Source organism: Mastacembelus armatus, chromosome 12 (assembly GCF_900324485.2).
Source record: "Mastacembelus armatus chromosome 12, fMasArm1.2, whole genome shotgun sequence".
NCBI lineage: Eukaryota > Metazoa > Chordata > Actinopteri > Synbranchiformes > Mastacembelidae > Mastacembelus > Mastacembelus armatus.
The window spans coordinates 1,349,845-1,360,435 of record NC_046644.1 but is presented as its reverse complement, the minus strand read 5'-3'; the positions used below and the strand labels follow the sequence as shown (position 1 = coordinate 1,360,435).

Below are 10,591 nucleotides of genomic sequence, written 5' to 3'. Positions count from 1 at the left end.
GCAGCATAACTAAGGGATGGTTCAGGGTTGCCTGAAGCCAGCCCTAACTATATGCTTTGTCAAAGAGGAAGGTTTTAAGTCTAGCCTTAAAAGTACAGAGAGTGTCTGCCTCCTGAACCCAGACTGGGAGCTGGTTCCACAGGAGAGGAGCTTGATAGCTAAAGGCTCTGCCTCCCAGTCGGCTTTTGGAAACTCTGGGTGTAAATGACCATTAAATCCCCCAATTCATTGAATTGGCTTGGCATCTTCGCATCCTCCAGTAGAGGGCGGTGTAGCTTCAAAGACTACTCCACGAAAGATTTCTCAAGAAAGAACTTTATTATTAAATGGAGCCAAATATTACTGAAGACCACTTTATTGAAATATGTTGGCATGATAGAGACTCAATGTGGGACAAATTTAAAGTGGACTTTTATTTTTGTTGGTTTTTGGGTACGTTTTATACCACACATGCCTTTATTTTGAAATCCAGGATACAGGAAGTAAAACGGCGATTCCGGTGAAGGTGAACACGGTCGCGCCGAAATTAGAAGTACGCTATACTGAATATATGAAAGTTCAATTTTGGATAACTTAAGTTAGAAAGGTTTCTCTAGCACCTGGCTGATAAAGGTCACAAGGTATAGTTTTCACATTCTTATTTAGTGACTTAGAAACAATTTACGTTTATGGTTAATTGAAGTTATGGGCTAACGCTAAGCAGGTAGTTAACAGTCGGTTGTTAGCGTAATTGAATTACATATGCATACATATTATAGATAAGATTTATAAAATAATAATAATAATAATACATTTTATTTCATGGCGCCTTTCAAAGTCTCAAGGTCACCTTACAGATAGAAAAGGAAGCATACAGCATGATATACATAGAGTGCATTAAAACAACAGTAACAAGAATACATAAACGGCGGGAGAGAATGTAAAGGCAAAAGCGTGGATTATCTAGGAAGTGGGCGAAGTACAGTACAAGTAAATTGAAATACAGAAACCCAGATGACAGAACAACAAATATGAAACAGTATGAGACAATATGAAATAGGCAGAGGGTGGTAGGACATCACGGGCTGCTTTGAGAAGTTAAGAGAGTTAGGTGGAAAACGCTATACGGAACAGATATGTTTTGAGTGATGATTTAAAAGTTGATAAGTCCGGAGACGACCGGATGCGATGAGGGAGAATGTTCCAAAGGCGGGGCGCAGTGTGGCTGAAGGATCTAGCGCCCATGGTGGCCAGGCGCGCTGTAGGGGTGCAGAGGAGAGTGGAACTGGAGGAGCGGAGAGGACGAGGCGGAGAATAGATATGAAGTAGTTCAGTGATGTATGGTGGGGCAATAGAGTGGAGGGCTTTGTAGGTGAGAAGGAGGATTTTATAGTTTATACGGAAGGACACAGGGAGCCAGTGAAGTTGTTTAAGGACAGGGGTGATATGATGTGAGGATGGAGTTCTGGTGATGATTCGGGCAGCAGAGTTCTGGACAAGTTGAAGTTTGCGAAGTGATTTGAGAGGTAGACCAGTGAGGAGTGAGTTACAGTAATCCAAACGAGAGGTGACAAAGGCGTTAATGAGTATTGCCGTGCTATCGGTGGTGAGTGAGGAACGGATGCGGTTTATGTTACGGAGATGGGAGTAGGCCGACCGGGTAGTGGTATTGATATGCTGAGTGAAGGAGAGAGTACCGTCTAGGATGACACCCAGGCTTTTAACTTGGGGGGAGGGGGGGACAGTATTGTTGTCAATTTGAATGGAGAAGGTGCTGGTTTTAGAAAGGGTGGATCTGGTGCCCACGAGGAGAATTTCAGTTTTGTCAGGGTTGAGTTTCAAAAAGTTATGGGTGAACCAGGATTTGATATTATGTAAGCAGGTAAGGAGGGAGGGAGGGGGGAGGGTAGAAGATGGAGCAGCAGAGAGGTAGAGCTGGGTGTCGTCTGCATAACAGTGGAAATTGATGTTATGTTGCCTAAGGATATTTCCGAGAGGAAGGAGATAAATAATAAAGAGGAGTGGCCCCAGGACAGAGCCCTGAGGCACGCCACAACTGACAGTAGAGGGCTGGGAGTGGAAGTTCTGGAGATGGACGGACTGGGTGCGGTCAGATAGGTAGGAGGTGAACCATGAGAGGACCGAGCCGGCTATGCCGATGGAAGCAAGGCGATGGAGGAGAATATTGTGTGAGATGGTGTCAAAAGCTGCAGTTAGGTCAAGGAGGATGAGGATGGAGACAAGGCCAGAGTCTGCGGCTACTAGGAGGTCGTTGGTGATTTTGACCAGGGCAGTTTCAGTGCTGTGAAGTTGGCGGAAACCAGATTGAAAGTGTTCGTATAGGCTATTGGCGGAAAGGTGGGTATGGACCTGGTGGTGACCAACTTTTTCCAGGATTTTGGAGAGGAACGGGAGATTGGAGATAGGGCGGAAGTTGTTAAGGTCGGCAGGATCGAGACCAGGTTTTTTTAGAATTGGTGAGATGATGGCTGTCTTGAGTGATGGGGGTACGATGCCAGAACTGAGGGAAGTGTGAATAATGTGGGTAAGATGAGGAAGGAGAGAGGGGAGACAGAGCTTGACGAGGTTGGTTGGTAGGGGGTCAAGTTTGCAGGTTGAGGGTTTGGATTTGAGGATCAGGGAAGAGATAACCGTGGTGGGTGGAATGATAAAACTCGAAAGCAGGGAGGATACTGGTAGAGAGGGAAGGGTACAGTGGAGGCAGTTCGCAGTGTCACAGATGGGGGGAAATTGCTGGTGTATATTTTCGATTTTTGATGAGAAGAAATCCAGGAAGTTATTGCACAAGGTGGTGGAGAGTGAAGGGAAGAGAGGAGTATCGGGAGGGCCCAATAAATTTTTGACAGTGGAGAAGAGGGAACGCGTGGAGCCAGAGGCGGATACAATAAGCGAGGCATAGAAGTCAGATTTTGTTTGAGTAATGGTTTGCTTGTACTTCAGTATGTGGTTTAGGTATAAGTCCTTGTGGGTGGATGAACCGGTTTTTTTGAAGAGACGTTCAAGGCGACGGGCTTGGGTTTTGAGGAGGCGGAGTTCGGGTGTGTACCATGGAGCAGAGTGCGTAAAGGATACAGATCTAGTTTTGAGTGGGGCGAAGGTGTTGAGTAGATTTCGTAGCTCACAGTTGAAATTGGATAACATGTTGGAGAGGGACGGTGTGTAATTAGTACATGAAAGGTTGTTGAGAGCAGCAGTGAAGGAGGGGAGGTCGATGTTCTTTAAGTTACGGAAGGTGATGGTGCGGGAGAGGTGGGTTTTGAAGAGAGGTAGTTTGGAGTTAAAGCAGACTAGTTTGTGGTCGGAGAAGAAGGTGTCGAGGGTAGAACATGACTGAACTGTGACGCCAGAGCAGCAGACTAAGTCGAGGGTGTGGCCTAGAGAATGTGTTGGGGAGGTGATGTATTGTTGGAGCCCAAAGCTGTCCAGACAGGAAATTAGGTCTTTTGTAGCGGTGTTGTTGGGATTGTCGAAGTGGATGTTAAAATCACCAAGAAGAATTATGTTGGCTGACAGAGAGATGAGGTCAGCTAAGAGGTCAGACAGTTCGTCCAAGAAGGTCGGGTTAGGTTTTGGTGGGCGGTAGATAGTGGCCAAGAAGGTTGGTGTGTGACCATGAATACGTGCTATGAGAGCTTCAAAGGACTGGAAGGTGATAGTGGGGTGGATGGATATTTTGTATTTAAGGTTGTACAGTATGGCGAGGCCGCCACCGCGTCCCGAGAGGCGTGGATGGGTGAGATATGTGAAGCCAGGAGGAATAGATTGATTAAGTTCAGTGAAGTCGTTGGGCTGCTGCCAGGTTTCAGTTAAGCACAGGATGTCGAGATTGTGTTTAAGAATAATGTCAAAGATGAGGGATGTTTTTTGAGAGAGGGAGCGAACGTTAAGAAGCCCAAAATGAGTGTTGTGGAAAGGTGTCGAGTCCATGTTTCTGGGGATGTTAGCTAGTACAGAGTGGTTGATCTGGCGTATACCTGATTTTCTAGGCTGAGGTCGGGAGGATGACCAGATGGAGGGGATTGGTAGTATGGAGTCAGATAGTCAGGCATGTGGGACAGAATGGACAGATTGTCCAGTGTTAGTGTGTGGGGTACAGTGAACTGCATGTTGAATGTTGGTGGAAAGTATATGGGAGCCCAGGCGGTTAGGATGCAGACCATCTCCTGCAAAGAAGGCAGGTCGGTTCCAGAAGAGGTTGAAGTTGTCAATGAATTGGAGATTGTAGGACAGGGAGACAGACTTGATCCAAGTGTTGAGACTGAGGATTCTACTGAAGCGGCCAGAGCCTCTTCCAAACGTGGGGATGGGACCAGACATGAAAATAGTCTTACCACAGTTGCTTAGGAGGTGGAGGAGAGAGATAAAATCCTTTTTAGTCAGTTCAGACCGGTGGAGTGACGTGTCACAAGTTCCAATATGAACAATCACTCTAGAGATGGAAGACGGAAGTGTTGGCAGTAATCCAGGAAGCATGGCCAAGATGTCAGAGGCCATAGCTCCAGGGAGACAGTGAGTAGTGGCGTTGAAAAAGCGTACATTCCTTATAATTGAGTCTCCGATGATTAACGTGGTTGGGGGGAAAAGGGGGCGTGGAGAAGACGCCAGTAGTTGGCCGTTTGAGTCGTGTCGTCTTGCTGACTGGCGGGGAGGCGGGGCGGTGACATCGGGTGCTGAGGTGGAAGGTGGAGGCGGCAGTTCGGTTGGTCCGTAGCTAGGGAGCCCGTGAGTGTGCCTGAGCACGGCCTCGCGAAGGATCCTACGGCGCACTGATGTAGTAGCTGAGCGGGATGGAGACTGTTTTCCGCCGTGGCAACGGGCTCCGCGAGGAGCACTTGGACTAAGGCGGGGGCGGCGGGTGTCGTCAGAGGGGAGCGAGAGCAGGTGACGGCGCTGAACGACATTGGCGGGTGACGGGGGTTGTTGGGAAACCGGAGCGGAACGATCCGGTACGTGGTTAGCGGATGAGGCCGTATGTAGGTCCGGGGTGGCAGAAGACAGAGGTGCAAATGGATTGGAGAGGTCTAGAGAGGGACGCGGGGACCCGTGGTGATATCTTTTCCGCCCACGAACCGCAACCTCGGTCCAGGAGGACCGAAGACATGGTGTAGAAGAGGAGGAGGGTCGAGGACAGGTTGACGGGTCCCATGGGGCAGTGTCCTGGAGAGTGAAGGTAAGTGTGGAGATCTTCCTCGACTGCTCGAGGGCAACGTCCCTGAAGCTAGTCAGTATGGAGTCTTTCTGTTGGAGATCGTGAGAGAGGCGGCGTATTTCCTGCTTTAATTTGGTGATTTCATTGTTTGCTAGACGGAGTAGTAGATTGGCATTGTCCGAGTTGGTATTGTCAGGTAGTGTTGGCGTTGTTGTTGTTGCTCTTGGTGTTGGTGGCGTTGTAGGAGCCTGGCTGGTTGTGTCGATCGCCATCTTGTCGGTCGCCATCTTGTCGGTGATGCAATCAAGAGTCTCTGTGTCTCGTATGCACTGTATGTGTGGGGTTCTGTTTATGCTTGTTTATGTTTATTTATGCATGTTTTGTATTTTTAGTTGGCAAATGTCTAATTAGTGTATGTTTTGTTCTGTCTTCAATCAGCTCTTACGGTGTTTTACAATCAAAGTGGATTTCGATGGTGTCCTGGAATAAAAGCTTTTGTAAACATCAGTTATCAGAGAGTAAAGTGCATTGGTTCAGCTGGGAATGCTACAGTAAGACCTTGTCCTTGCTCTGGAGAGCAAGCGCTTTACATCATCCAATGACAAAGAAAAGGCTTGGTGTGATGATTTAAATTATCGGCACTCCTAAAGAGAAAATGGACGCATCTGGAAATAAAGACTGTGACCAGCAGATGGAGGCCCCTCTTAATGGAACGGAAGGGGAGGAGCTTCATCGTTCTGATTGACACCGGAACCCCACGTGCGTGAATATAAAAGGGAGGAGGCCCTAAAAAAGGAGAAAAAAGCGATTCAACTATATGAACTATGGAAAAATGTGGCTCACAACGCATGGAAAGAGCTAAAAACAGACATTAGTGAGAGCCAATTGATAGCACTTATTAAGGCCAAATCTGATTATAGACCTAGGATAAAGCAGTATCCCCTTAAACCAGACGCCCTTCAGGGAATCAGGCCTGTGGTACAAGAGATGCTTGATGCAGGGATCCTGGTGAGGGCACCAGAGGCTCAGTGTAACACCCCTATATTTCCAGTGAAAAAAGCTGATGGGAGGAGTTGGAGGATGATCCAAGACTTAAGGGAAGTAAATAAAGCAGTTGAAAGTAGGGCCCCGTGTGTCCCAGATCCTCACACTCTGCTGAACCATATAAAACCTGAGATGAAGTGGTTCACGGTTGTGGATCTCAGTAATGCTTTTTTCTCTATCCCAGTACATCCAGACTCACAGGGATGGTTTGGGTTCACCTTTGAGGGAAAGAAACTTACCTACACCAGGTTGCCACAGGGTTATGTTGATAGCCCCACTATATTTGCATCAGAATTGGAAAATTGCTTATCTACATTCCATGTGCCCTCACATAGCCAAATTTTGACCTATGTGGATGATATTTTAATTACATCAGACACTCAGCAGCATAACAAAGACACGGCGATAGCACTGTTCAAACATTTAGAAAGAACAGGTAACAAAGCATCTCCAAAAAAGCTACAGTGGGCTACTTCTGAAGTTGTATTCCTGGGTCATAAATTAACACCAGAAGGCAGAGCCCTGACTGAATCCAGGAAAGCAGCTATTCAACAAGCCTGTAAGCCTATCACTAAGCAACAGATGATGCAGTTCTTAGGGCTGTGTAACTACTGTCGACAGTGGATTCCAGATTATGCTCAAGTAACACAACCGCTGTTAGACTTGATTTATGAAACACCGATGGCCATGAAGCAGGAAATAAAGTGGACTCCAGAAGGTGAGAAGGCTTTCTGTGAGTTAAAAGCACAGTTAGTGACCACACCTGTCTTGAGTCTCCCAGATTATAGTAAACCCTTTGTTCAAACTGTGGATTGTAAAGGGAAGTTCATGACCTCGGTGCTAACTCAGTTGTCAGGAGGAAAGCAGAAGCCAGTAGCCTATTATTCTAAGAGGCTGGATCCTGTGGCTGGTGCTTTGCCTGCCTGTGTCAGAGCTGTGTGTGCAGCTGCAATGGCAGTGCAAGCCTCGGCAGAAGTAGTACTTTTCCATCCACTTACACTGCTAGTCCCACACTCAGTTGACTTACTTCTGACAGAAACTAAAATGTCATTTTTGTCACCAGCCAGACATCTGTCAGTCATGGCTCTCCTAATGTCCCAGCCACATTTGACTATAAAAAGATGCTCTACACTCAATCCATCTACATTATTACCCACAGCTGAGGAAGGCACACCACACTGTTGTATTACAAACACTGAGGAGACGTGTAAACCCCGTAGTGATTTGAAGGATGTAGCCTTAGCTGAAGGGGACGTGTGGTTTGTAGATGGTTCTTGTTTTAAAAATGACAAAGGAGAAAATATGTGTGGGTTCGCAGTAGTGTCACTACAGGATGTCTGTGTAGCAGGGCAACTTCCTTCACATTTCTCAGCACAGGCTGCAGAAATAATAGCCTTAACGCAAGCATGTAGGCTAGCAGAGGGGAAGTGTGTCACAATTTATACAGACAGCCAGTATGCTTTTTCAACTCTTCATTTCTTTGCTGCACAATGGGCTCGCAGAGGAATGAAGACAGCTGGAGGACAGTCAGTTAGACATGCCCCACTCTTGCAAGAGTTATTACAAGCTGTCATGTTACCAAAACAACTTGCTGTCTGTAAATGTGCCGCACATACGAGGAATATAAATCCAGTATCTAAAGGAAACAATAGAGCGGATGCTATAGCAAAAGCAGCGGAGCAGGGACAGTTTGGAAAATGTAACCTATACCTCATGGAAGGAGTGAAACAGCCTATAGACCATGAAGTACTTTCAGACATGCAGAAAAGAGCCCCACCGACTGAACAGCAGCTTTGGCTCAAAGAAGGAGCCATAATAGAGCAAGACCTTTTTAAAATTAAAGACAAACTTTGCTTGCCTAGAAGTCTCTATCATATGGCAGCTATTTTGACACATGGGCCTTGCCATGTGTCAACAGGAGGGATGGTATATGCAGTGGAAAAGTATTTTCATGCACCAGGTTTTAATAACTACTCAAAAAATTGTAAATCCTGTTTGACTTGCTGTAAACACAACCCACAGGGAAATCTCAGACCAAAGAGAGGGAGATTCCCCAATCCGGACTATCCATTCCAAGTTATTCACATGGATTTTATAGAGTTGTCACAATGTCAGACATACAAGTATTGTCTTGTTTTGATAGATGCATACTCTAAGTGGGTTGAGATTGTGCCCAGCAAAAGTGCTGATGCACTAACAGTGGCCAAAGCGCTGTGTAAAAGTATAATCCCAGATCATGGAATCCCACAGCGAGTCTACAGTGATAATGGTCCACATTTTGTAAATGAAGTAGTTACGCAGATGTCTAAACATTTGGGGTTTGAATTGAAAAACCACTGTTCATACCATCCCCAAAGTGCAGGCCTGGTAGAAAGAACTAATGGCACTATAAAGATGAGATTGAGGAAAACTATGAAGCAAACGGGAAGGACATGGGTGGAATGTCTCCCCCTGGTGAAAATGTATATGAGGGTCACGCCAACAGACAGAGGCCTGACCCCGTTTGAAATCCTTTATGGAAGATCTTTTACACTTCCCATTTGTGAAAATGTGTGTGAAAAACCTCAAGGAGAAACCACTCTAGCTGAATGGATGAGCAAGATGTTACAAACTAGAGAAGTTATGAGTGCAAATAATCTGCCAAGAGATGTTTTGTCTCCGCAGGTGCAGAGAGTCAAACCTGGTGACCAAGTCCTGATAAAGGTCATCAAGAGGAAGACCTGGTCCACTCCCAAGTGGGAGGGGCCCTATACAGTGATCCTGACCACTCCCACTGCAGTAAAGATTCAGGAGAGACCTACGTGGATTCATCAGAGCCACTGCAAGATACTACAGCCACTAGGAGCCGAGTAAGGTGGAAGTCAGCCGGTATCAAAACCCTTGGCTGCCGAAGAGACCATCTGATCCTTACTCCCAGCTATGGCTCTCCATCGGCTGATTCTGTGTCTAGGGACACTAAGTATTGTCTGTTATGCAAGCACAGAGGTGACTGTAAATACCACTTGCTCCAAACAAAGGGGTTATCAATTCGGCATACAGGTATGCTTACCGTTGAATAGCTCAGCTGTGATTACAATTCCATTCCACGCCCTAGTGGACACAAAAACAGGTTCAAAGGGGGAGCAGTATAGGGCCTATTATTGGTACCTGACAAATGATCCACAGGACACAAGCTGGTCGACCCTAGTGGCCGATCAGGGTAATCGATGGACCCCATCATGGGGCACCACACGGTATGCTAAACATCAAAAACAATTATTTAAGTTGACAACGATGAATAATGGCCTCAGTTTAACGGTTAACCTTACAACGAAGTCATTGTGGCCCCCAGGAGTAAAAACTCAAGGTGCAGGAGAACAAGGGGATTGTTGGGGATTTAGGCTGTGGGCCCATGCAGCTGGCACAGACCCTTGGTTTACTCTTATCATATGTGCTGAAAATCGCACTATTACTAACCTCATAGAGCCACAAGTGAGCCCCACAACAAAAAGAAAAGGAATCCAAGTACAGAACCCAAATAACATGACTACTGATGATTGGCTTCACGTAATGACTGGAGTGAGCCAGAGTACAAATAACTGGTTATTGCTGGCAGAGGAAGCGGCAAATACAACCAAGGGTGACTGCGTGGTTTGCATGGGTTCACGGCCACTCCTTAGAGTAGCAGCTGCACCACATATGGGAAATTGTACTTTAGAGCTTCTACAAAGTTCCAGTTCTTCATCAAATTGTTCCAGCTGGGATAATGTTTTTCCTGTCACACAGAGAACCAAAAGCGCCCCCCTCTTCAATTCTCAGGTGGCCCAACAGAACTTTACATGTATAAGGTTAACAGGTATTAATCAAGTGGGGAATGTAAGTGCCCACTGGTGCAATGAAATACATAACATAACTGTCCCCAGCCATCTGTTGGTGCCTAGGGGAGATTTATGGTTATGGTGCAGAGGTAAGAGCATCTATGATGTTTTTCCACGGAACGCATCAGGATTATGTGCATTGATTAATTTAATGCTGCCTGCAGTTGTACTTGAATATAATGACGCCTCTTTTGTACATGCCTATCTTGAAGCTAATCGTGACTGGTTCACAAAAAGAAGCATCAATATTCCAGGGCCAGACTCCACGTATATTGATGCTATTGGAGTTCCAAGGGGGGTACCAGATGAGTATAAGTTAGTAGATCAAGTAGCAGCGGGGTTTGAGTCCTTTTTGTTCTGGTGGAGCACCATAAATAAGAATGTGGACCATATTAACTATGTGCATTACAATGTTCAGAGGTTGGCAAATCACACCACAAAAGGATTCATAGCGGTACGTGATCAACTACAGGCCACCTCGCTGATGACCTTCCAAAACAGGTTGGCTGTGGATATGCTCTTGGCGGAGAAGGGCGGGGTA

At 46.2% G+C, this 10,591-nt stretch overlaps 1 long non-coding RNA gene across 1 annotated transcript; it reads left to right on the top strand.

Moving 5' to 3' along the window:
- Positions 1 to 442: 442 nt before the first annotated feature.
- Positions 443 to 5,656, top strand: LOC113124947 (uncharacterized). The gene is made up of 2 exons (XR_003295084.1): positions 443 to 620; positions 5,588 to 5,656. It is a non-coding gene; the product is annotated as an uncharacterized LOC113124947 (long non-coding RNA).
- The last annotated feature ends 4,935 nt before the right edge of the window (positions 5,657 to 10,591 follow it).